General features: G+C 46.3%; 1 long non-coding RNA gene across 1 annotated transcript; it reads right to left on the bottom strand.

The window, feature by feature from the left end:
* Window positions 1-651: 651 nt before the first annotated feature.
* Window positions 652-27405, bottom strand: LOC129047481 (uncharacterized). The gene is made up of 3 exons (XR_008509193.1): window positions 27280-27405; window positions 2217-2275; window positions 652-1098 (listed from the first exon to the last, which is right to left on the bottom strand). It is a non-coding gene; the product is annotated as an uncharacterized LOC129047481 (long non-coding RNA).
* Window positions 27406-27782: the final 377 nt, after the last annotated feature.

The following is a 27782-nucleotide window of genomic DNA, read 5'->3' as shown; positions in this document are numbered from 1 at the left end:
GGAGCAGGCAGGATCACAGGCAGAGGCTCTCCATGTTTTTCTTCACCTTGCCTACTTCAGGAGGGAGCTGAAGGAGGGCACCGTGAGATGAACAGAGCCATGCTGCATTGTGAGTGGGCTCAAAGAATCTCACAAATAGTACAACTCCAAGTCAGACAGCATCTCCGAAAATCGAAAGGGCCGAGTTTATACAGGCTTTGATTCATTTTGTTTTACCCACACTTCAAAACATGTCCTGCCCCAGTGGTCGCGTTAGCATCTGTCATTGTTGTGTTTCTTTAAAGTCAGGCAATGTGTTAACTGAGCTGAAGGATTAGTCATCTGTCCCTAAAGTGAGATGGCTCCCTGGATCCTAAAAGCACTTGAAACAGACAATCCCACATGCAACCAAGAATGGGAAATTCTGCATGGCAAGGGTTAGTGGCGCAGAGAGATTGCAAGAGTCAGAGAGCACATGTGTAGAAAACAGGGAAAATGAAAATAAGAGAGAAAAGAGACTAAGAAAATAGGAAGACATAGATATTTACACAGATATGTAAATATCCACTTCCCCATGATATATAAATATCCACTTCTCATAGATATTTAAGATGTGTCTGTATGTGTATTTGTTTGCTCGGGCTGCTGTAACACAGTACCGTAGACCAGGAGGCTTAAACAACAGAAATTTATTGTCTCATACGTTTCATCTGGAGGCTAAAAGTCCAAAATCAAGTCGTCAGCAGAGCTGGTTCCTCCTGAGGCCTGTGAGGGAGAATCTGCTCCACGCCGCACCCCTTGCTCCTTGTGGTTTGCTGGCAGTCTTTGGTGTTCCTTAGCTTGACGATGTATCACTCAATCTCTGGCTTCGTCTTCATGTGGTGTACTCCCTGTGTGTGTGTCTCTGTGTCCAAATTTCCCCTTCTGATGTGGACATCTGTCATATTTGATTAGGGCCCGCTCTGATGACCTCATTTTAACTTGATTACCTCTGTTATGACCCTGCGTCCAAACAAGTTCACAATCTGAGGTTCATTAACATATAATTCTTGAGTAGACACAGTTCAATCCATAGCAGCTTGCATTTTTCTCACATGTGAGAGGGATCTTAGCCTGTGACTTTTAAAAGACATAAAACAAAGAAAAACCTTTGAATAATGCCGCAGTAAACATACGTGTGCATGTGTCTTTACAGCAGCATGATTTATAGTCCTTTGGGTATATACCCAGTAATGGGATGGCTGGGTCAAATGGTATTTCTAGTTCTAGATCCCTGAGGAATCGCCACACTGACTTCCACAAGGGTTGAACTAGTTTACAGTCCCACCAACAGTGTAAAAGTGTTCCTATTTCTCCACATCCTCTCCAGCACCTGTTGTTTCCTGACTTTTTAATGATTGCCATTCTAACTGGTGTGAGATGGTATCTCATTGTGGTTTTTATTTGCATTTCTCTGATGGCCAGTGATGGTGAGCATTTTTTCATGTGTTTTTTGGCTGCATAAATGTCTTCTTTTTGCGGCATTATTCACAATAGCAAAGACTTGGAACCAACCCAAATGTCCAACAATGATAGACTGGATTAAGAAAATGTGGCACATATACACCATGGAATACTATGCAGCCATAAAAAATGATGAGTTCATGTCCTTTGTAGGGACATGGATGAAATTGGAAATCATCATTCTCAGTAAACTATCGCAAGAACAAAAAACCAAACACCGCATATTCTCACTCATAGGTGGGAATTGAACAATGAGAACACATGGACACAGGAAGGGGAACATCACACTCTGGGGACTGTTGTGGGGTGGGGGGAGGGGGGAGGGATAGCATTGGGAGATATACCTAATGCTAGATGACGAGTTAGTGGGTGCAGCGCACCAGCATGGCACATGTATACATATGTAACTAACCTGCACATTGCGCACATGTACCCTAAAACCTAAAGTATAATAATAATAAATAAATAAGAGAAAAAAAAGAAAAAAAAGGAGAACCTTTGAAATGCATCTATCAGGTGATTAAACGCATCTATCAACTGCTAGCTGTGGGACCTAGTGTTCAAGCAAAGAGAGGTGGAAGTATTGATCCTTTCACATTAAACCCAATTTCCTGTGTGCTCCATTTCATGACAGACTTGCTCAGTGGGGCCAGATGCATTGTAGTATTGCCCCTATTTTCTAGGCAAAACCCACGTTATGAAACAACTCTTGTCTCTGTCTCTCTCTCTCTTACCTCTTCCATTAGAAGATGATGATGGCCCTCATTTGCTGAAGACTCGGGGCTAGCAACAACTGAAATAAAATAAAATAAAACTATTTTAATGGGTGATATAATAGGTGGCTGCTTTTGAAGGGGAAGATAGAGTATGGACCCTGGTGCTGAACTTCTTGGGTTCAAATCCCAGCTCTGCCATTGAGTAGCTGTGGAATGTGGAGGAAATTCTCAAACTCTCTGTAGCTCAGTTTCCTCATTTGTCGTAAGGGGTGAAAACAGCATCTCCCTGATGGAGTTGTGAGAAATAAATGATTTAATGTTTGTATATCCCATGAACCACAGCCTGAAGCCTAGTAAGTCCTATGTAAATATACTTAAATTAAAACCATAAGAATTGTAGAGGAAGCTGACTGCTTTTAACTGCATTGGAATCCTTTTAAAAAATAACAAACTCATGCTTACTGGAACACTATGAAAGTCAGAAGACCTCAATGGCAGCGTTTAAGGAGACATTTATCTCCTGCAGCCATGGGGCAGACTGGGGCAAACAGCAGGTCCAGGGTCAAAGGTTTAGCATGGCAGAGCTGTGAGAGCTATAGGGAAGACTAATCTGCATCTTCATAGGTTTTCTATGTCAAAGTCAGGGCCCTGATGAGGAAAAAAAAAAGTGAAACCCTGAGACTGTAACAAGAATATTTGATTGGACAAGCCTAAGAATTTCAAGTCCCTATATTGTACAAAACCCAGTGCGCTGCCAGAAGCAGCCTCATCCTCCTTTGCAAATGAGAAGAGTGCCCATGTGCCTGGAATTGAGCAGCGAGAGGCCTTGCCTGAGGCAGGTGGCTTGCATGATGATGCTGGCCCTCCTCAAGATTCCCTTCTGCCTCCCCTCATTGATTCCAGTACCAAAACTTGGGCAAGGTCTCAACACCACCTGAATGGAAAAATAGAGCCCTTGCTCCAGAGTAAAGTTTACATGCCAAGGGAATTGCAGTCCTAGCTGATAAATACTACCAAGACCTGGGGAAATATGTGAAAATAGATGTTGAGGGGTTTCAAATCAGAGCAAGGAGAACATCAGGCTGGATAGGGGAGGATTGATTGATATGGGAGACCTCCCATGTAACTTGGGATCCAATGTTCTGACAAAAACACCTGGAGCCAGTCCTACAAGTCTGTTGAGACGCCTCCTTGAAGATCTGACATAAAGGGAATGTACATGAAATGAGGCAGAGCTACCACCATCCTTATCATACCATCAAGGAAAGTGCAATCAGCTCAGACAGATAAGTTTGTTAGAGTGGATTTACCAAGTTGGACGTGAGAAAGCACTCTTGTCTATTTCCCCAGGGGAGACTGGAAGACACACCCTTCTCCAAGATTATAAGGAATGCACTGGTGATGGCTGTACTGATATCTCACAAGCCTGAAGACAGTTGTGCCTTTTTAAATATATGAAAAAACAAATTTATTTCTTAAGTTCTGGAGGCAGGGATGATTGTCCATTTTAGAGCAGAGTTGACAGTTAAAGATGATGTCATAGAAATGGACTCCCTAATATCAGTAAGCATAATGGGATCATAGAATTATGAGGCTAGGAGGCACTCAAATCTCAAATGAAAATTGAATGTGATTACCCTAAAGGACAGCAAGACTGGAATAGCCATCAGGGTGCCGTGACTTGTGGACATATATGGTAAAGGCTGTTGGCTCTGCTGGAGCTCAGAAAGCAATACCCCAAAATGAAGGCCTCAGAAGCAAAAGTTTTCCTCTGACATTTTCCTGCCCTCCTGCCTCTCAGTCTCATTCTCCCCCAAGGTTAGACAGAGAAACTGGAATCCTTCTTCCCCAAGGCAGGTCATAGAAACCAGAACCCTTTTCCCCCACAGCCAAAGCCAGCCATAAAACCTAAAAATATGACTCTAACTGCCTCAGCCACTCTGCACCCACCTGCCAGTCTGTGTAAAACCTAGCCTTAAAGAAATTATCTGACCTACCTTGTTTGAATGTAGGTCACGAGACGCCCCCATTCCAGAGACAGCCCTGCCCCACCCCAAGAAGGAAGGAATGCTGCGCAGAGACAGCAGGAAGAATCTAGACAGACAGGCCTTGCTGGGTGTCCCACTGGGTCTGTTAGCATCGGATCATATCCTTTTTGTCCAATCATATTTCTACACAGCTGTCCGTAGTTTGCTAAACCTAAGCTTAAAGATGGATAATTTCCCCTGTGTCTTTGGGTCTTCATTCTGAAGGCTTCGTGTCATGTAAGACTATGATGAAATAAATTTGTATGCTTTTTCTCCTATTAACCTGCCCATTGCCAGTGCTTTTCAGTGGACCCTCAGTGGGCACAGGGGAAGTTTCCCCTTGGCCCCAACAGCTACCAGATAGTGGTGTTCTCCTAACATGGATAGTCGACTAAGGTGGTATTCAACTTCGCATAAAAAAGATTGAGCGTTGGTCCTTTATTCAATTTTCAGATTAAAATGCTTAACACACCTAGAGTCGACTGAATGAAGAAGAGTCTGGATTTCTTTGAGGAAAGACTTGGCAACACCAACACAAATAATCTATAGTAAACATTCCCCCAATTCTTTCCCATGTGATCCGAGAACATTTGCCAAAATCACAAGCCCTGGGAAGAGAGTCTGGCCAGATCCTTCCAGGACTATTAGACATGGGTCAGAGCTGATATTGATACCAGAACTGAAACACCATCATCATCCTCCAAGTAGAGTAAGGACTAATGAAGATCAGGTGACCAATATAATTTTCCCCAAGTTTACCTGTCTTCAGGAAATACTGCCCAAGGTAAAGGACAAGTTATTGCAACTTGTACTTCCCACCACTAAGAAATAAGCACAGTGCTTGGTAGGATTCTTCAGGGTTTATAGGCAGCATACACGGCACCTGAAAATACTTCTCTGACCCATTATTAGGTGACACAGAAGGCACTCAGTCTTGAGTAGGTCAGTGAGTAAGACAGAGCCCTGCAGCGGGTCCAGGCTGCTTGGGCCATATAACCCACCGAAACCTAGAAGATCCTATCGTACTGAAGGTATCTTTGATGGACAGTAATGCCATGTCGAGTCTCAGGAAATCTCCAATAGGACACTCACAGCACAGACCCCTAGAGTACTGGAATGGGGCCTCTGCCTGCTTTTTGTCAAAAATTAGGCCTTCGAGTTAGCTTCAATGGGCAGTCCCTGGACAGACTCAGAACAGCTCAAAGGCCATCAAAGGTTAGAAACTGGAAGAGCCTTGAGAAATAGGCCGAATATGTTCAAAGAATTATTCACCATTCAAAAGACTGTCCCTAGCATGCTATTGGACCTGGGTAGAGACAGAGCATCTAATCATGGGACATCAGGTGACTGTGTGAATGGAGTTGCCCATCATTAGCTGGGTACTGTGAGATCCACCAAGCCATAAGGTAGGGTGGAACAGCAGCCCATCATCCCGTGAGAGTGCTACATCTAAATACTGGCCCCAAGCAGGTGCAGAGGTATAAGTAAGCTTCACAGACAGGTGGTTCTGGCTCCCAGGTCATTGTCCCTGGTGCACCAATGCTTCCTCCTTAGCTTATACCTATGGACTTGAATAGCATGTCCTATGACCAGCTGGCAGAAGAGGGGGAAAAATTAGGCCTGGTTCAAAAACAGATTGACGTTACATGTCAGTGAGAGCCTAAAATGGATTATTGCTTTACCACAGCCACACTGAGGGATGATATCAAAAGCCTGCAGTGAGAGGAGATTCTCCCAATGGCCAGTGCCATGGGTCAGCCACTCTGGGTGGAAAAAGAGATGGCCTGGGACAAGGATATGCCTGAACTCCTGGGAAATGGTAAATGGTTTGGTTGGGTGGTCAGGGACCTGGAAGAAGCAATATTGGAAGACTGGCACAAGGGGATCTGGGTAAGGAGCTGTAGATGGACCTCTGGGACTGTGCACAAGGTGTAAGGATCTTGGTGTTTCATGTTAGCGTCCACTGAAAAGCATCCAGTATACAAGAGGCACTAGGCAACCAAATGGACCAGCACATTCAGCCCATGGGTATCAGACAAGTTTGGTCTTCAACCACCCTTGTGCTTATACAATGGGCCCATAAATGGAGTTGCTGTGGTGGCAAGGATGGAGGCTATGCAGGGCCCAACACCATGGGCTCTCCCACCTCACAAAGCTGATCTAATGACTGCCACTGAATGTTCAGTCTGTCAACATCAGCATCCAGCAGAGTCCTCCAGATGATACCACCTCTGAAGAGACCAACCAACCACTTGGTGGCAAATGGATTACATAAGACACCTTCTATCTGGGAAAGGGTGGTGATTCATTTTGTCCTAAATTGGCATGCATTCCAGGTGTGAATTCGCCTTTCCTGCCCTCAGTGCCTCGGTAGCACCACTATTCAGAGACCCACAGAGTGTCTGATTTACCAACTTGAGATCCCATATAACATCGTCTTAGGCCAAGAAATCCACTTTATGGCAAAGAAGGTATAGGAAAGGGCATAAAACCACAATATTCACTGATCCTGACACATCCTGCTTTCTCCAGAAGGTGCCAGCCTGAGAGGGCCTTGGATCAACCTCTTGCAGGAGCTGCTGAGGCACTAACATTGTGAAGCTGGTGTGTGGTCTTTCAGGATGTGGTATATATTTTAAGCCAATGGCCATTGTCCGATGCTGTTACTATTTTCCAATAAGTAAAGGGACAGGCATTATCATATTTACACTTTAGATAGATTATTTCAGCAGCACTGTGGAATATAGATTTGAAAGTGGGAAAAGAATGGAGGCTTCTTTAGCATCCAAGAACCAAGGGGTGGAGGGAGAAGTGGTCCCACTCATCATCATCCCCAGTAGTCCATTTGGGGAGTTGTGCTTCTCATCCGTGTAACTTAGGTTCTATGATTCTAGAGATCATGAGTCCCAGAGCAGGGACACAGTAAGAGTCCCACTAAACCTAAAGATATGGTGTCTACCTTAGATTGTACCTATGGACTTGATAGCATGTCCTATGATAAGCTGACAGAAGAGCATCTTTGTACAGAAGATCAGCAGGCAAATAAAACAGTTACCATCTCCTGGTAATCATTGGCCCACATTGTGGGACTGCAGCCACACTAAGAAGGAACTCACAGGATCCACGGGTGTTACTGTTGCTTGCTACACAGAAAGCTAATCACTGAGACAAGCCAGGGAAGAAGGCTTTATTATTTTACAGGTGACATCAGTTGGAGAGATGAGAGCCAAACCTCAAATCTATCCTGCCATGCCCCCTCCCCCCAACTAAAGTGAGAGATTTATATATCAGGAGCGGCAAGGAAGAAGAGTTGGTCAACCAGCAGCAGAAGCCTTTCATTGTACAAATGCAAGTTTCTCAAGCTTCAGTTCTGTGGGCAGCTGGCTTGTTGGAAAACTGGGCTGATTTCAGAGGGACGTGTCTAGGCGTTCTCTCACCTAGTTTTGACTGGGAATAGGCAAGCACAACACCACAGCCAGATGAGAGCATGGCAAGTAGGGGCACAGACCCCTCAGGGTTAAAGGTCTGTCACCAGGCAAGCCACGGAGAGCAGCAGAAGTGCAGGACAAGGAGGCAGGGAATCTAGAGCGATGGCAGAGGCGGGGCACGATAAATATCAGTTACGGTGTCAGGAGCCATTTCAGCAGCAGAGGCCATAACTTGTCCTACTAATCTTCCTCCTTTAAGTATTTCCTTAGGATTTGTGACAAGCTGCCATCTTGAAGAAGCCCCGACCGGGAGGACTGAGCTTGGTGTGAGATGCAAGCATAGCTGAGCAGTTGCAGGGGGTGGCTTGTAGCTGACCCGACTGGTCCTCTGCCCAGGTCCCCTAGGACCCCTCTGACTGTTTGTGAGCCCATTGCACAGCTTTTGCATGCTCTTGCCTGCAGTGGCCCATACTTGCAGCTTGTGAGCTATTGGAGAGTTTACCTGCATCCCACCTACACCTGCCATGAGGCGACCCTTAGCCGATGCCTGACGGGTGCCAAAGTATACACCCAGCTCTCTTGCTTGAATGGAAACAAAACTGAGACGTGGTTTGCACTCCAAAGTTGCTCTGTGGGCTCGCTGCAGCTGGAACTTTGGATGCAAACCCTTGCTTGGCTTCCTCCTTCCCTTCCCACTTCCAACATCCGTTCCTGGTTCCTCTTGGGCCCTGCGCCTTCATCAATCACTCACCCCTGAGTCCTCCTCTCAGAGGCTGCTTCTGATCTCAGACAGCCTCTGCTGTGTGCTGGGCCATGCTCCTAAACATGGCTTTCCCCAGCCACACCAGCACCAGCTCCTGGGGTCAGCCCAGCATTGCTGCACACTCCTGGCCCAAACCCTCTTATTCTCACGCCCCAATCATAGGCCCCCTTGGGGCCCTTGCTCAAGATGACACCCCGCCGGGAAGGCTTGCTCTCTTCTCTCCTCAACTCAGTCCTCATCATCCTGCTCTCTAACGCCTCCTCCCACGCTTCTGATCCCAAGTGGCTTCCACACCTCTGAATTCCTGTCACACTCACATCCAAGGCCACCCCCAAACAGTGTAACGTCAGCATCTGTGGCAGAGGGGATAGAAGCCCCAGGAGGTGTCGTCTGCCTGCCTTTTGGTGCAAGCTGGTGTATGAGTTGATCCAGCTGAACCGAGCACCACTGACTGGGCAGCTTAAGCACAGCTTATTTCCTCGCGGCTCTGGAGGCAGGAAGTCTGAGACGCAGGTGCCGGCAGGGTCAGTTCCTGCAGAGGCCTGTCCATGGCTTGCAGACGGCCATCTTCGGTGTCCTCACAGGGTCTTCCCCATGTGTATCTGTGTCCTCATTTCCTGGTCAGATTGGATGAGGGCCCACTTTAATTACCTCTTTGAAGACACTATCTCCAAATACATTCTGAGGTGCTTGGGGTTAGGACATGTAAATTCTGTGGGATACAACTGAGCCCGCACACCAGGCCCTGACTTGAGCCTCAGGGAGAGTCCCTGTGTGACTCAGAACTGCTCAAGAGCGTGGGGGTCAGGAACAGGGGGAGCGCTCAGGAGTGGACCTGATCACTCGCTCAGGGGTCCCTCTCCCCTGCTTGCCCACCTTCCTTCGCACAGGTGCTGACTTCAGACAGACAGGACTTGACTCCTTGCTCTGTCTCCCGGATTGGACGCATGAGAGGCTACTTCATCTCCCTGGGCCTCGATTTCCTCGTCCATGAAATGAGGGTGATGCCATCTATTTTAGTGAGCCCCAGAGAAAGACACTGGTGTGAAGACGCCGGCCCAGGGCAAGTGTGCACCAGGGCCCCGCTGTTTCTTCCCTCAGGGCGACTTCCAAGCCTGCGAATGCCGGCTCTTGTTTGGGGACTCCCACAAATGTTTACACGGGATTTGGATAACCTACAATTCTTGACTTAAGCTTCATTAGGATTTTAAACTCCGAGGGGAGAGCTCATGTCTGACCTTCTTTGTATTCCACCGAGCAGGGCCAGGGCAGAGAGGCCCCTCTGCTTGTGGACTCTGGTCCCTGCACTTCGGTCCCGTTGTCACCAGACATTATCTCAGCAACCACAGACACCTCAGGGAAATCCGCCCTTCACCCCGAGCCAGGAGTGTCCTGCCCCAGACTTTCCCACAGGGCCATGACCACCCTGGAAGCACAGCGCTGCTCAGTGGGCTGCGGTCCTGGGCCCTTATCTCATCAGCACACAAGCCCGTTATTCAGCCGTATTTACATAACCCTTGCCTCCCGCCTGCCTCCCACCTCCAGCTGCTTCCTGGGCACAAAGCTCCGGTTTCACTTAATCAACCATGCAGTCTGGTGTCCCAGGTAACAAGCCATCCATTTGTGTTGGCAGCATTTGAAGGTGAGGGGCAGATAACCCTGAGCCCTGCCAGTGGCTCCGCTGACAGCACTGGGAGTCCTGGGCCACTTCCTCAAGCAATACATCCAGAGCAAGGGCTCCTCTGGGAACACAAAATCACTCCCTCTGTGTCCAGACTCACATGATAAGACTTCTTGCAGCAGCTCACTTTCCTCTGAGGACAGAACGCAGGACAACCAGGGCACCTGTCCCTCTTGATGGCATCTTCCCCCACACGCTTTCCAGGGAGCAGCAGCAGATGACAGGCTTCACCATGCACAAACGCCATGCCGAGCCCTTCACACATGGTACACATTGGCTCACACATTGTGGTGCATCAAGGAGCATCTCACACAGGGTATTGCACAGAGTACCACAGAGTAGCTCACACACAGCATCACAGAGTATCACAAAGAGAGTATCACACACAGTATCACAGAGCATCTCACACAGGGTATCACACAGAGTATCACAGAATATCTCACACAGCATCACACAGAGTATCACCCAGAGAGTATCACACACAGCATCACACACAGTATCACGGAGCATCTCACACACAGCATCACACAGAGTATCACAGAATATCTCACACACAGCATCACACAGAGTATCACAGAATATCTCACACATCATCACACACAGTATCACGGAGCATCTCACACAGGGTATCACACAGAGTATCACAGAATATCTCACACACAGCATCACACAGACTATCACAGAATATCTCACACATCATCACACACAGTATCACGGAGTATCTCACACACAGCATCACACACAGTGTCACAGAGTATCTCACACAGAATATCACACACAGTATCCCAGAGTATCTCACACACAGTATCACACAGAGTATCACAGAGTATCTCACACACAGTATCACGCAGAGTATCACAGAGTAACTCAAACACAGCATCACACACAGTATCCCAGAGTATCTCATACACCACATCACACACAGTATTACAGAGTATCTCACACACAGTATCACACAGAGTATCACAGGGTAACTCACACACAGCATCACACACAGTATCCCAGAGTATCTCACACACAGCTATCTCACACACAGCATCACACAGTATCCCAGAGTATCTCACACACAGCATCACACAGTATCACAGAGTATTTCACACACAGTATCACAGAGTAACTCACATACAGCATCACACAAAGTATCTCACACACAGCATCTCACAGAGTTATCACAGAGTCCCTTACATACAGCATCACACACAGCACCACACACAGTATTACACAGAGTATCTCATACACAGCATCACACATAATATCTCACACACTCTATCATACATATAGTATCACGCAGACTATTTCACATAGTATCTCACTTAGTATCTATCTCACATATGGTATCACACAGAGTATCTCACAGTGTTACACATATTCTCTCACACCTAATATCCCACACATAGTATCATGCATAGTATCTCAAGTAGTATCACACAAAGTATCATGCACACAGCATCTTCATAGCCCTGTGAAGTGTTAAGTGCTGTTCTCCCTATTTCACAGTTGAGGACATTGAGGCTAAGTGTCTTGTCTTAGGTTCTAGCTGGCAAGTGGTAAATCCACTCTGGCTGTAAAACTCGTGCCCTTGAGCACCTCACTCCCGTGGTGCCCAAGTGGCTCAGTTGGCCCAGGGCCACCCTGGCTCAGCCCTCATAACCAGGCTCTAACGCTGGAACTCTGCTTCCTCAGAAATCCCCCTTTGTAAATCCCACAGGTGATGATTCTGGCACATTACTAAGTTTTGGAGCCACTAGACTAGATAGTCCCTAAGGTTCCTGCCATCCTTAGAAGTTCTCTGGCTCTGAGAGATTTTAAGGAGAAAAGACAAGTCATATTAAGTGAAATAAGCAAGGCACAGAAAGACAAATTTTGTATTTTCTCACTTACGCGGAGATAAAAATTTTAAAACGAACTCACAGAGATAGAGGAGAATGACGGTTACCAGGGGCTAGGAAGCATAGTAGTGGGGGCCAGGGTGAGTTAAGTGGGGATGGTTAACGAGTACAAAACTATAGTCAGATAGAATTCATAAGATCTAGTATTCAGTACCACAGTAGAGCGACTATAGGTAACAATAATTTATTGTATATTTTAAAATAACTAAAAGAGTGAAATTAGAATGTCCTAACACACAGAAATGATGAATGCTTCAGGTGATGGATACTCCAATTACCCTGATTTGACCACTATACATTGCATGCCTGTATCAAAGCATCACAGGTACCCCATGAATACAAGCAACTGTTATGTACCCATAATAATTAAAAATAAAAAGTTAATTTGAAAAAGAAAGGACAAGTCAACACCCGCAGCCTTCCCCTTATGTTGAGACGGCAGGTGACCACCCCCCGTGCCGCTTGTATCCTCTCAGCCACTCTCCCCATCACGTGAACCATCTGGCTTCGCAGGAGGACAATGAGCCCCTCCGAGGAAGGCAGGCTCTGGATCCCTGGTGCTCAACTTCCTTCCAAAGCTCTCAGCCTTCAGAGCCAGAGATGGCCTGAGGGGAAGGAGCCTCAGCAGCCATGTCATTCCTCCCCAGAAAGACTGAGGAGCACAGAGGTGAAAGGCCTGGGTACGGCACCTCCGAATGGTTAGGGTATCGCTTCACTTAATAGCGCACATCCTCTGGGCCTAAAAGTGGGAAGGAGGCATTTCAGCTCAGGGTCAACAACACACCTGTCTTCATTCTGACAGGTCAAGTTGATCTCTGACACGTCTGAAGCATGATCCCAATATAAAAATAGGAGCTTTGGGAGATGCCTTTAAACAGGAGATCAGTCCTGTCTTGCAAGATATCCCCACCCAGGCCTACCTCGGAGATCATGCATGTTCAGTTCCAGACCACTGCAATAAAGAGAATATCACAATAAAGTGAGTCACCAATTGTTTTTTAGTTTCCCAGTGCATATAAAAGTTATGTTTACACTATGCTGTAGTCTCTTAAGTGTACAGTAGCACTGCATCTAAAAAAAATGTAAATATCTTAATTAGAAAATGCTTGCTGGGTGTGGTGGCTCACATCTGTAATCCTAGCAATTTGGAAGCTGAAGTGAGAGAATTGCTTGAGGCCAGGAGTCGGAGACAGACTGGGCAACACAGTGAGATGCTGTTTCTAAAAAAAAAAAAAAAAAAAAAAATCAGCCAGGCGTGGTGGTGCACATCTACAGTCCTAGCTTCTCAGGAAGCTGAGGCAGGAGCCCAGAAGTTCAAGGCTGCAGTGAGCTATGATCATGCCACTGCACTCCAGCCTGGGTGACAGAGCAAGACTTAGACTCTTAAGAAAACAAATAACAACAACAAAAAACTTTACTGCTAAAAAATGCTAATGATCACCCAGGTGCGGTTGCTCCCTCCTGTAATCCCAGCATTTTGGGAGGCTGAGGTGGGTGGATCACGAGGTCAGGAGCTCAAGACCAGCCTGGTCAAGATGGTGAAACTTTGTCTCTACTAAGAATACAAAAAAATTAGCCAGGTGTGATGGTAGGTGCCTGTAATCCCAGCTACTCGGGAGGCTGAGGCAGAGAATTGCTTAAACCCAGGAGGCAGAGGTTGCAGTGAGCCGAGATCATGCCACTGCACTCCAGCCTGGGTGACAGAGCGAGACTTTGTCTCAAAAAAAAAAAAAAGCTAATGGTCATCTGAGCCTTCAGCGAGTCATAATCTTTTTTTTGCTCGTGGGGGGTCTTGCCTGGATGTTGATGAAGTCATAATTATTTGCTGGTGGAGGGTCTTGCCTGGATGTTGATGGCTGCTGACTGATTAGAGTGGTGGTTAGTGAAGGCTGGGGTGGCTGTGGCAATTTCTCAAAATAAGACAAAAATGAAGGTTGCCACTTTGATTGACTCTTCTTTTCGCCAAAGAGTTCTCTGTGGCATGTGATGCTGTTGGATACCATTTTACTCACAGTAGAACTTCTTCCAAAATTGTAGCCAATCCTTTCAAACCCTGCTGCTGCCTTATCAATTAAGTTTACATAATATTCTAATTCCTTTGTTGTAATTGCAACAATGTTCACAGAATCTTCACTGGGAGTAGATTTCATCTCAAGAAACCACTTTCTTTGCTCCTGCATAAGAAGCAACTCCTCACCCACTGAACGTTTATCATGAGATTGCAGGAATACAATCACATCTTTGGTCTCTACTTCTAACTCTAGTTCTCTTGCTATTTCCACATCTGCAGTTACTTCCTTCATGAAAGTCTTGAAGCCTCAAAGTCATCCATGAGGATTGGTATCAACTTCTTCCAAACTCCTGTTAATGCTGATATTTTAACTTCCTTCTATGAATTCACAAATGTTCTTTTTTTTCCTCTCTCATATGTCTTAACTGTGAAAACAAATGTTCATAATGGCATCTACAATGCTGAATCCCTTCCGGAAGGTTTTCAGTTTACTTTGCCTATATCAATCAATCAGTCATTATCTATGTCAGCTTTTGCCTTACAAAATATATTTCTTAAATAATAAGACTTGAAGTTCAAAATGACTCCTTGATCCATGGGCTGCAGAATGAATATTATGTTAGTTGGCATGAAAACAACATCTCCATCAGAGCTCTTGGGTGACTAGGCATATTGCCAATGAACAGTAATATTTTGAAAGGAATCTTTTTTTCTGAGCAGTAGGTCTCACCAGTAGACTTAAAATATTCAGTAAACCACGCTGTAAACAGATGTGCTATCATCCAGGCTTTGTTTTTCCATTGATAGAGCATAGGCAGAGTCAATTTTGCATAATGTTTAAGGGCCCTAGGATTTTCAGAATGGTAAATGAGCATTGGCTTCAACTTAAAGTCACAAGTTGCAATAGCCCCTAACAAGAGAATCAGCCAGTCCTTTGAAGCTCTGAAGCCAGACATTGACTTCTCTACAGCAATGAACACTTTAGATGGCATTTTATTCTAATACAATTAGGGTGCTTAATATATGTTGAAAATATGCTGTTTAGTGTAGCCACCTTCATCAAATATCAGCTAGTTCTTCTGAGTAACTGCTGCAGCTTCCACATCAGCACTTGCTGCTTCACCCTGTACTTTCATGTTATGAAGATGTCTTCTTTCCTTAAACCTCATGAGCCAACCTCTGCTAGCTTCCATCTTTTCTTCTTCAGCTTCCTCACCTCTTTCAGCTTCATAGATTTGAAGAGAGTTGGGACCTTGCTCTGGGTTAGGCTTTGGCTTAAGGGAATGTAGTGGCTGATTTGCTCTTCTATCAAACCACTCAAACTTCTTTGTATCAGCAAGAAAGCTGTTTTGCTTTCTTATCATTTGTATGTTCACTGGAGTAGCACTTTTAATTTCCTTGAAGAACTTTTTCTTTTCATTCACAGCCTTACTGTTTGGCACAAGAGGCCTAGCTTTTGGCCTCTCTAGGCTTTCAACATGCTAAGCTTCATTATTTCTAGCTTTTAATTTAAAGTCAGAGATGTGCAACTTCCATTCACTTGAACACTTGGAAGCCATTAATAGAATTATTAATTGCCCTAATTTCAATTGTGTTGTATCTCAGGGAATAGGGAAGCCCAAGGAAAGAAGAGAGATGATGGAATGGCCAGTGAGTGGAGCAGTCAGAACAAACATACATGTTGATTAAGTTCCCTGTCTTATATGGACATGGTTTGCGGTGCCATGAAACAATTACAATAGTAACATCAAAGACCACTGATCACAGAGCACCATAACAGACATAATAATAATGACAAAATTTGAAATATTGGTAGAGTCACCAAAATGTGACACGGAGATGTGAAGTGAGCACATGCTGTTAGAAAAAATAGCATCAATAGACTTGCTCAACTCAGGGTTGCCACAAACCTTCAGTTTGTAAAAAACACAGTATCTACCAACCACAATAAAGCAAAGCACAATAAAACAAGACGTGCCTGTAAATGGTACCTTCTGCACTCACTCTGTTTGAGCAAGTGTACGAAAGCTCCAGGGCCAGCAGATCCTGTGGATTCTGCAGTTTCTAAGGAGAGCTTTTGGGAGCCCTTGGGCATTAGAAGAACCTATGAAGACAGCTACTAAGTCATTGAAATCCTTCTCTCCCATAGCCCTCTGTGGGCACAAATAGGTGTGGCATGTCCAAGCAGCAATAGTCCCCAGTTTGGGCCATTCCACAGGGACATGTTCAACCAAACCACACCACTGAGACAAAGATGAGAAATCTCAGGTGAGTCCACCCAGGCCAGGGACTTCCCCTCCATAACACAACATCAACCAAAAAAAGCACATGGTGCTCCCCTGGGACGAACCCTACCTCCAAGAAGGAACAGTGTTGCTGTAAAATGCTTGGCCTTAGAACCGTGCCCAGTGCTGCAGCGCCCACCACAGTAGACACAGAAGCTGGAACATCAGTCTCTGTGGACATCCTTTTACCCATGAGGAAGGAGAGTTGAAGGAAGCTGAGAAAGGGCAGCCTCTGGTACACACTGTCTCCTTATTCCCTCCCTTGGTGTTGGCCCCTCCTCCTGTCTCTAGTCTTTATAGGTTGGGGATCTAAGCCCCTTCCCCTCCACTCATTGTGGGAAGCCCAAAAGAAATCTGCCAGTGATGCAGGGAGAAGGAAGCTGTTGGGACTGGCAGAGCCTATGCTGAAGAAGGGCCTCCTGTTCCACGTGATTTAGCAAAGTTCCAGAGAATGGCACAAGAGACCAGCACCAAAGTCTTGCCATGTAATAAAGTCCTCTTGTCCTTGGAACTGCTCCCTGGGTTCATCTCTCCCAGGAGGCCCAAGGAGTTGTCCATTGAACACATGAGGTGGGGATCCATGCTCTTAGAAGTCAGTTGCTCTCATTTCCCAACGCACCTGAGGAATTTCTCTTAACTTATGACTTTGCAAAGTAACACTGTGATAAGATGAACAGAATTGAGTTCACATTATGGCATAAAATTTCAGCAAGTTATTGAACAACCAGGCAAAACATAAATATAGAGAACTATAGTTGCACTTCAATTTCAGCCCCTGCACATAGAAAACTGCATTGCGAGCCTATTACTGTTATCCCCCTTGGCCTTCAGCCACTGACCCAGCCCTGGTTTGTCCAGGCATGTCACTTTTTCATCTGGCTCTGTCCTCTATCTAGTCGGGATCATCTCCTATGTCCAGGGTCAAGCTGGCTGAAGAAACTGTTAAGTTCTCCATTGTTTTAGCTCAGAATTCAGCTGTGGAAGTACAGAACTTTCCTTCATAACCACACTACATCATCAAAGCAGGAGCATAGTCTGACTGCTGGTGGTCCTGCACCTGCGCAAATGACGACAGTCCTGGAAGCTAAATGCTCTCTGCTCCTCTGAGTATGCATTTCTGTGAATCCCCAATGACACAGTCACTGCTGGAGAAAAGGCTGTGGCTGACACACAGCATAGTAGAAAGAGATTTACAGACCTTGTTGGCGCCGAGAAGGGGGAAGTACATCCTACTGCCGATGGCTCCCTGAAGGACCCGCCTGCGCCAATCAGAAGTCTCCTATCCGCGATGGTTTCCTGTCTCCTCCTCAATATCAGTCTCTTCCTCTCCACCTTTCACCCCCCAGCTCTAAACACCAGAGCCAAATAGCAACTGCCCTGGAAAAAGTGCTGTCTTCCCAAGGTTGTAGGTTTACCATTTCATGCTCAGTTAAAAGTGCCTGAGAAGTACAGGAGGAAAAGTCTGTTAACCAGACTACATGAAGAAAAATACTGAGGAACCATAGGTACACATTAACTGGTTTAACAAGAAAAGCTTTCTGGCTGGGCACGATGGCTCATGCCTGTAATCCTAACACTTTGGAAGGCCGAGGTGGGAGGATTGCTTGAGGCCAGGAGTTTGAGACCAGTCTGGGCAACATAGCAAGAATCCATCTCTATAAAAATAAAAGAAAAGTTGGAGGGAGGGAGGCCAATGGGCAGGGTTGGGCATTGGGTCTCCAGCCGAGCTCCTGGGTCAGCTGCCTGCTAGAGGGGCTGGCGGTAAGGGAGAAGGACTGAGGCCAAGGATGGGTCTCTGGATCCTACCCTCGCTCCGCCAGAGCAACCCCACACACATTGTTTTCTATGTTAGGATACAATATCAGATCTCACTTAACCAAGAAGTTTCACTCCTAAAAACAGTATAGAATGGGCATTCGTGTTAGAGGTGATCTTGAATCAGCTGAGACCTGGAAGTCATCTTCCTTTCTTCGTTTGCTAAATGCCTAATATGAGCTGTTTTTCTTATCAGTTTCCCTTCTCTGCAAAAACAGTCTTGCATAGAAAAGATTTGAACCAATTGGGGGCATGTGCTCAGTAGCAATTCCAGCATCTATGGCCCTGACTATGCCGAGGAATGGTCTGACTGCTTCCCCCGTGGCCTCCCACTACCCCAGCAGCCACCTTCCTACTGTTGGTTTTATTGATAAACTGGGATAGACAGCCAGGAGGAAATAACTTCTGCTTCTGCGAGAAGCCCTGATAGGCCTTTACCCACCCTCAATAATCACTCACTTGCAACACTCCCCAGCATCTTATTACAACTGGAATTCCAGGGAAAACAAGAAATGTTCACTGAACTCATGGATAAAGATTTTCCTGATGAACTGAGGACTTCTCTGCTACCCCTGTTTATTTCTCTCCTTCTCCTCCTTCCAGCCTCCCACCAGCTCCTACTGACTTCATCCCATGCGGCACATGGACCTGCTACCGGGTCCCAGGTCTTTCTAAAATTCAGGAAGGGCTCTGGCTGAACCCTTCTGAGTTCATGGGGACAGTGACACCTGCTGCTTTTCTGCTGCAGGACAATGGTTTGTTCCCTCATTCTATCAGGGAACATATTTTGGCTCCCTACCAGATGCCAGGTTCTGTTTTAAACACCACGGACACAGAGATAAACACACACACACGTTTCCTGCACTAAAGCCAGTTATCACGTGGTAAGGGAGACAGACAACCATAACACAGAGTGACGGATGCAGAAGGCAGGCAGGGTGAGGGGTGGGGGCAGGACCCAGAGATGGGGCATGCCACCCAGATAAAGAGACAGGCGTAACCTTCCCGACAAGCCATTCTGTAGCTGCATCCTGGATGCCCAGTGGCTCTGGCAAGGGATCACAGATGGTTTAAGACATTTCACTAACTTAGATTGGAGGTTAGTGGTCTGCAGACCTGTACACTTGGCCCAGGTAACTCAGGTAATGCAGGAGTCACTCTGCCCCACACCACCCCCTCCAACCATCTACCTGGGTTCTGGGTAGATGCTGTTCTGCAAATCTGGGAGCAAACCAGTTCCAACAACTGGTTTGGCATTGGAATAAAGAATGTTGCTTTTTTTTTTTTTTTTAATACTCTTGTATTCCAAAATTCGTATGGCTACCAGAAAGTCATGTGCCTCCTCCCATGCCCTGGAATCTATTTGCCCAGGCTAGCAGTGAGACCACTTCTTCTTTTACGGCCCGAGCTCCAGAAGCAGAGTGGGCTGATGGCATTCTGGTTGTCTCCCATCCAACCATTCCTGAGTTTCATGGGAAGCTGCTTTCAGTGGTGAGGCATCAGTGGGCCACAGTAAGCCAGGGAAGAGTCTTTTAGATTAATTTACTTAAACTCTTGCTTCCAGGCCTCAGGGGTTTCATCCTTTACTCAGGAAAAATATACTAAGTATCTCCAAGAGACAATCAAGGGGAAAATCATGGCACAGCACTTTAGGAAAATGTATCAACAAGTGAAAATATCAGCAGATTTACTAGAGGAGGGTGAGGGCAGCCCTCTAGTTGGGAAGTCAGATCTTTGACAAAAGAGTTTAAAACTCCCTGACAAGCATTTTGTTGACAAGGTCAGTCTTCATTCTTTCTGCCAAAATTAGAAACCACCCTTTTTTCCTTGTCATAACAACACTGGTGTTTATCACCAATTGTGTGGAGGGAGAAGACTGATGTCCTTTAGGTCTGAAGATTGACAATATAGAGGAGGGAGCTCTTAACTTCCAAAACCACCCAGTCCAGGAACTATTTTCCCTCTTCCCTCTTACCAGACACCCAGATGGAAATCTGCTCTTCAGAGAAGGAAGGAAATGACACAAGGAAAAAGACATCTGCAAATGAGTAAGCTTTGCCCAGGAGGCCACATTAAGTGAGGTGGATGGAAACGTAAATCATCTGAGAGAGAGAGAGAGAAAGAGACTCTAACCCTGCCTGCCTGGCTCTGCTTTGCAAAGATGCTCACTCACCACCACCTCACGTGTTCAGTGATGACCGCAATAATGTAGTTGTATTTCCTTCCCCATTCTAGCGTGGGGTAATTTGCAATACTAAGCAGTTTATGGGCCTTCCCCTATGCACTCTGCAAGTTCCTGGAAAAACAAGGAGTTGGCATGCCACGTTTCCAGCCCCTCGGCCCAACTGCTTCAGGACCCCTGCCTGCCAGCCTCCATACGTCAGCGCCACAGTTTCAGATGCTCATTCAATGACCTCACACTTGCTCTAGGACAGGGGCAGCAGGCACATGGCTGATCCAAGTTTAGAGCAGAAATATGCAAGACAATTGCAGTTATAAAGGGTGCATGTAGATGGTGGGAAGGTCACTGCTAAAGTGAAGCAGGAAAGACATGATTTCTTGGGATGAGGGTAAGAGCACTTCAGAGAAGTTTGATTACTCAGAAGGCTGCAGTTCTGCCCAAGGAGGGGATGCACACAGACAGGCCTGTGATCAAAGCAATGTTCCAGGGTAGAAGGGCAATACTCAACCTAACTCAATGTGAAAATGCCAGTCCTTTTTGTCTCATTTTTCCTGCCTTAGATTTAACCCATTCTGGGATGGACAGGGAGAAAGAAAGACCTTCCCCAAGAAGTGCTGACCAGGCAGTTGTGTTTGTGGGGAGAGCCTTCCTGACAGCGAAGAAGGAAGAACTAACTTCCTTTGCCATGAACGACTCAGAATCCTGCGGGGGTTTTGCTACTGTTTTCTGGCTGTTTTTTTAGAGACAGGGCCTTGCTCTGTTGTTCACTGCAACCTCGACTCCTGGGCTCAAGGAATTCTCCTGCCTCAGCCTCCCAAGCAGCTGGGACTACAGGTGTGCACATCACATCCAGCTAACTTTGAAGTATTTTGTAGCAATGGGGATCTCACTATGTTGCCCAGATAGTCTCAAACTCCTGGCCTCAATCAATCCTTCTGCCTCAATCTCCCAAAGTGCTGAGATTACAGGTATGTGCCACCACACCAGGCTTTAGAATCCTGTTCTAAAAGTTCTTTCTTATTTGACCACCATAGCTTCTTATGAAAAAACAAAAAAAAAAAAAGCCAGGAAGACAGCTTTCATATGAAGGAGAAATGGTGGACCCAGGCGCAAAGTGGCTGAAGGCGAGAAAGAAACCAAGAAGTGGAGAGAAGCTCCAACTCTAGAGTACTCAGTGACCATGAGGGAGAGAGTGGTCCAGGGTGGACACTAACGCAGCCCTGCAGTGAGGAAAGAGCCCCCTGGAGGGTGCAGTTTAAGTGCTCAGGAGCTCCTTGCCCTCAGGCTGTGCCCCCAGAGCTCTCATCCCTCGCCAGCCTGCACCGTGCACTCCACACACCCCACACATGCACACACACACACCATGATACAAAGGAGTCTCCTGATACCATGCAGGGCAGTAGACAGTGGCTCACCCCAAACTACAGGTTGAATTGAGCAACCTGGGCTGGAACAGTGGAAGTCAACACATACCAGGAATATGCATTAATTGGAAAACAAAGGGATTTTGTGACAATCTAAGGTAAAGTGAGTTTGGGGAAAATTACATCATAACCTCTACTTAAGGTTGAACGATGTCATGATAGCCAGCCTCCAGGTGGCCCCCAAAGATCTTGCCTCTGTGTCTTCACACCCTTGTAGGGTCCCCTTCTCACATCAATTCAGGGCTGGTAAGTGTGACTAACAGATTAGGTGATACTGTTTGAATATCTGTCCCCTCCAAATCTCATGTTGAAATTTGACTCCCCAGTGTTGGAGGTGGGCCCTGGTGGGAGGTGTTTGGGTTACCGGGATGGATCCCTCATGGCTTGGTGCCATTTTCACAGAGTGAGTGAACTCTCACTCTTGTTCCCATGGAAACTGGTTCTTCCTCCTCTCTCTTGCTTCCTCTGTCACCATACGAAGCCTGTTCCCCTTCACCTTCTCCATGAATGGAAACATCTGAGGCCCTCACCAGAAGCAGATGCTGGCACCATCCTGTGGAGCCTGCAGAACCATAAGCCAAATAAACCTCCTTTTGTTATAAATTTCCCAGCCTCAGGTATTCCTTAATAGCAACACAAATGGACTAAGACCATATGGCCAGGCGATGATGTCTGACTTCCAAGTCTCCCTCCTGTGGGGCATTGCAGCTTCTGCCTTGTTCTCTGGGAGAGGCTGGCGTGCACACCATGAGGATCCTCAAGCAGCCCTGTCAAGAGAGGCCCATAGAGAAGAGCTGAGGGCTCCCACCAAAAACCTTGGCATCTTGAAAGTGGATCCTCCAGCCCCAGTCCAGCCTTCAGATAATACAGTGCTAGCCAACATCTCAACTGCAACCTCAGGAAAGACCATGAGCCTGAACAACCCAACCAAGCTGCTCACACACTCCTGACACACAGAAATTGTGAGTGGTATCAATATTTATTGTTGTTTTTAGCCACTGAGTTTTGGGATAATTTGTTACATAACAATAGATACCAAATACAAATATATATTAGCACATATGAATCTTAGAGGGAGCCCGGCAGTACAAAAAAAAAATTAAGTATTTAACTTTTTTTGACTCATTGTTTCACAAATGCTCTGGTTATATTACATTTTTTTTTAAGAATGCCTCAATAACATCTCAGGGTGCTGATACTGCACACAACATAGTTTAGAAAGATCTGGGCTGGCTATGCTGGTATTTATACAAGAGTTTGATGCCAGATAAAATACAGCTAATAAAATGCATTTGAATAAAAACTTAATTCCACTTTTTTTTTTTTTTTTTTGAGATCACCCAGGCTGGGGTGCAATGACATGATCTCGGCTCACTGCAACCTCCACCTCCCGGGTTCAAGCAATTCTCCCTGCCTCAGCCTCCCAAGTAGCTAGGATTATAGGCGCCCACCATTATGCCCAGCCAATTTTTGTATTTTTAGTAAGATGGAGTTTCGCCACCTTGGCCAGGCTGGTCTTGAACTCCTGACCTCAGGTGATCTGCCCACCTCAGCCTCCCAAAGTGCTGGGATTACAGATGTGAGCCACCACACCCGGCCTAATTCCAATACACTGCAAACATTTAGGTAGTTAAACAAATCTAAAGGAAATTTTTTGTTAAGTTAGTATTTTGAACATGGAACTATAACTCCCATCCCATCAGATTTACTATCTTGGTTTTTGTAAATTTGAAGCTTATTTTTTATGACTGTATTTAAAGCATTTGTAAAATGCGAGATATATATATATATATATTTCCTAGTCGTTAAGAACTTTAACCCGAGCTGCTGCTTAAAATGGGTCAAGGTGACTTGCCACAGGCCCCAGGCATCAAAGAGGGCAGGAGAGAAACCCTGAGCCACAGTCCCGCATGCCACAGTGGAACTACCCCAGCACACTCATCCAGAGAAAACCCATCTCCTTTCTTTATCTTTCTTTTTTTTTTTTTTTTTTGAGTTGAGTCTTACTCTGTCATCTAGGCAGGAGTGCAACAGTAGTGCAGTCACGGCTCATGGCAGCCTTGAACTCCTGGGTTCCAGGGATCCTCCTGCCTAAGCCTGCCAAATAGCTGGGACTATAGGCATGTGCCACCATGCCCAGCTACGTTTTTTAATTTTCTTAGAGATGACGTCTTGCTATGTTCCCAGGCTGGCCTCCAACTCCTGGACTCAAGTGATCTTCCTGCCTCCGCCTCCCAAGTCACTGGGATGACAGGGCTGAGCTACTGTACCCAGCTCTATCTACCTGTTTTGAAGGATAAGAGGACTTAACGCTGAAAAGGGCTTCAAGGAGCTAAAAGTGAGTGTGGCCTAGAAATCCAGACACAAAGTTTTCCTTTAAGGTGGTTTCTCATGGAAAGACCTGGGCACCAGGAGAAGGGCTTTGAGCTCTTGGGGCCTCCTTCCAGTCTGCGTGGCACAGTGACCTCAGACTGACTCCTGGCACAGCCCTGACCTGCTGTGCGACCTCAGACACGTACTTAACCTCTTCTGAGCTGCACTTTTTTCACCTGCAAAATGGGGATAATAATACCTACTCCCCAGGACTCCCAAGCAGATTATGTGAGAGCAGGAAGAACTGGCACTTCCCCAGTGCCCTGCTTTGCCCGCAGGTGTCTGCCTCCTCAGGAACCAGGTAGACAAGGCATGAATTCCATGGCATTAAGGATTGCAGGTCGGGCACGGTGGCTCACACCTGTAATCCCAGCACTTTGGGAGGCCGAGGCAGGTGGATCAGGGGGTCAGGAGATCGAGACCATCCTGGCCAACATGATGAAACCCCGTCTCTACTAAAAATACAAAAATTAGCTGGGCATGGTGGCACGCGCCTGTAGTCCCAGTTACTCAGGAGGCTGAGGCAGAAGAACTGCTTGAACCCGGGAGACGGAGGTTGCAGTAGGTTCAGATGACGCCACTGCACTCCAGCCTGGCGACAGAGCGAGATTTTGTCCTAAGGAAAAAAAAAAAAAAAAGATTATAGACATCAAGGGAAACCCCATTTACCACAGGGATCAATTAGGGGAGATTTTCTTCACTACAAAAGGAGTTTTTGCTTTGCAAAAGGATTCACTTAAAATAGATTATTGCCTCAACTAGGAAGCCTTGTTCTTTTACAGTTTACAATTAACTGCTTAGGAAATTAATATATGTGCTGCCAAAGCAAGCACAACTGCTTAGGAAATTAAAAGAGGCAGCACTCAGGGGCACTCCGAGATCAGTCAGAAATGCAGCGGTTCTGATAGGATAATGTCAACCAAATGTAAATATTTATAAAAACCAATTGTATGCCATTTCTGAGGAATATTCTTAATGCATGCAGGCTCTCCAACACCAGCGTGCCCCCCTGGTGCTCCAGCATCAAAGACAGCCTCATATCCACTGCTGGCAGGCAGAGGCAGGCTGCTGCTCCCCTACGCTCACCAAAACTGGGCCAGTGCCTGGCTAAGTGATTTCAATTTAGTAGTGAAAAATGAGTTATAATTACATTGTCAAGAAGTCAGTTCACGTACTCTCCCCAGCTTGAGTCTCAAATTCTCCTCATTAAACAGAACACATGCTTGTTTCATGAAAAAAAAATCCCTCTTTTCCTGTTCCAATTTGTTGCCTCTGAAGATTCCACAGGATGTGCAAAGCAGGAGGCTGTCTGGCCCCCGGGGACCACAGTTGTGTAGCCCCCGTCACCCAGCAAGCTGATATGATGCCAGGTGCCTACAGGTAAGTGGCTGGGTACCCAGGACACAGCGTCTCCTCCATTGGACACCAGTCTGCTCGGTGCTCTGGGTGTCTGCTCTCCAGGTGGGTGGCCCCAGTCCTAAATCTTATAGGAGCCACAGGGCTTTGAGGAGCCTAAATTCAGAGGACCTGAACTCACTGTGGATGAAGAAAATTCCCCATGTTCCCCTTACCTCCAACCACAAGAATTTGTAAGTGCTATAGGTGTACGAAAGGAACAAGAAGAAACCAGCCAGATGTGGTGGCTCATGCCTGTAATCCCAGCACGAGGCGGGTGGATCAAGACCAGCCTGGGGAACACAGAAAGACCCCATCTCTACAAAATAAATAAAAATAAATACAAAATAAAATAAATACAAAAAGTTAGCCAGTGTGGTGACATGTGCCTGTAGTCCCAGCAACTCAGGAGGCTGAGGTTAGAGGATCACTTGAACCCAGGAAGTGGAGGTTGCAGTGAGCTGAGATGGCACCACTGCACTCCAGCCTGGGTGACAGAGTAAGATTCTGTCTGAAAAAAATAAGAAAAAAGAAAAACCACAGTCTATGCCTGTAAGTGTACAATCTAGTTTGAGAGATACGTCTCACCCATTCACCACATGGAAAATAATTCAGGACCAAATTTAGTGTCCTCAATGCAGTTGAACGGGACTGCTGCTAGAAAAGTTGAAAAAGCCTCAGAAGAAGGCAGGTCTGGAGCTGGACCTTAAGGAACAGAGGATAACAATGACCCTGACTTGGGTCTTCCCAATGGCCAGCACCTGTGCTTGTGCTTTGCAGGGGACTCTTTATATGTCACTCCTCTGCCAACACTATGCAATTGCTATTACCATTTTCCTTTTACATGAGGAAACTCTGACTCCAAAGGTCATATACAGCCAGCCAAGTGATACTAACATATTTTAACACAGATCTCTTTAACCTCAAAGCCCATAGTCCTAACAACATTTAGATGGGTAGGAGGAGGAAGAGCAGTGCTTTTAAAAAAGATGAATGGAAAGGCAGGGGTTTGAATGAGCCTAGGATCTGTGTTGGAGAGAGGGAAGGGCATCCTTGTTAGCCAGCAGGGGTCAACTTGCAGAGGAAGGGAGATGAGGCCAAATGTGTTGGGAATGACAAGATCGTGGATGGTCTTGCAGCCCTACCAGGTGAGTCTAGACTTGGAAAATGTGGTCGGGAACTAAAGATAGGACCTAGGGCAGAGACTGGACTGGGGCCAGAGAGAATAGGGCCGGGGCCAACCAAGAAGTCGTTGCAGAGGTCTGAACTCCAGATTGTTAACAGATAGAAAGGAAAAAGCAGAGACGCAAGGGCAAGAGAGGAGCAGAGGGAAAATGAAAGCGTCAAGATCGAACTTCTGTGGACCCATCGAGCACCCAGGGCCCAGGGCCGGGGCCACCCAAGGGCCAGATCTGCCTTGTGGTGCCTGTCTCCGACCAGAGCGAAACTCCCATCAGAGCCGGTGTGTTTTGTTTACCAATATCCCCAAGGAGCATTCTGTTCCTCTCACACCCTTACTGCATTCCCTCTGTGTCTCTAGATCGAAGGAGGAAGAAAAAGGGACAGAGGGAAGGAAGTCCCCTTAGCTGCTGTAAGAGATTGGTATATTTTATGACTTCTCTGAGCCTGTTTTCACATCAGCAAATGCAAACAGTGACCTCCTGCAGTTGTTAGGGGAATTAAATTAGACAATGAAGGTGTCCAGAACACAGCACCTCAAAATACACCACGTTGGCATGTTGACGGTTTTAAGTCAAAGACACAAAAAATAACGACAGCAGCAGCAGGCACAGGAAGGGCAATCTGACCTTCTCTAAAGCAGGATGTGAAACTCCCATGTGGAAGGTGTCTCTGCTTACTCATAGCTCAAACAATGGGCCATTTTTCACAGTGCTAAGACCTGAAATGTAACTTGTTCTACATTAAGTTTGAGGTCTCTAGGCCCTTTATCTTCTGGCAATGTTTTGTGCCACTGTGACCTCATAATGTTAATGTTGGGAGAGACTGAGTGGCCCGTCAGTGCAGCCTGATGCTTGCCCATTCTCCATTCACTCAGCTCATGCTCGTGGAGCCTTTACTGCTTGCTAGGTGCTGTGGTCTCCACGGGAAACGCAAACGTGAAAATGACCAGATTCTGCCTGAAGTTGCTCGTAGACCAATAAATCTATGTCTACCATTCTGTTGGGTTAAAAAAGGGAAAAAGCCCACTCTTGTCTCCAAGCTCCTTCTTCAACTGTGAAACGAAGAGGAATAAGTCCTGTGCATGAATCTGTGGTTTGATCCAATGAGCCCTAGAAACTCAAGTCTGCTT

The sequence above is a fragment of the Pongo abelii genome, chromosome 1, assembly GCF_028885655.2.
Source record: "Pongo abelii isolate AG06213 chromosome 1, NHGRI_mPonAbe1-v2.0_pri, whole genome shotgun sequence".
NCBI classification, from domain to species: domain Eukaryota; kingdom Metazoa; phylum Chordata; class Mammalia; order Primates; family Hominidae; genus Pongo; species Pongo abelii.
The sequence above is the reverse complement of the archived record's forward strand: the minus strand, read 5'-3'. Positions and strand labels throughout refer to the sequence as shown.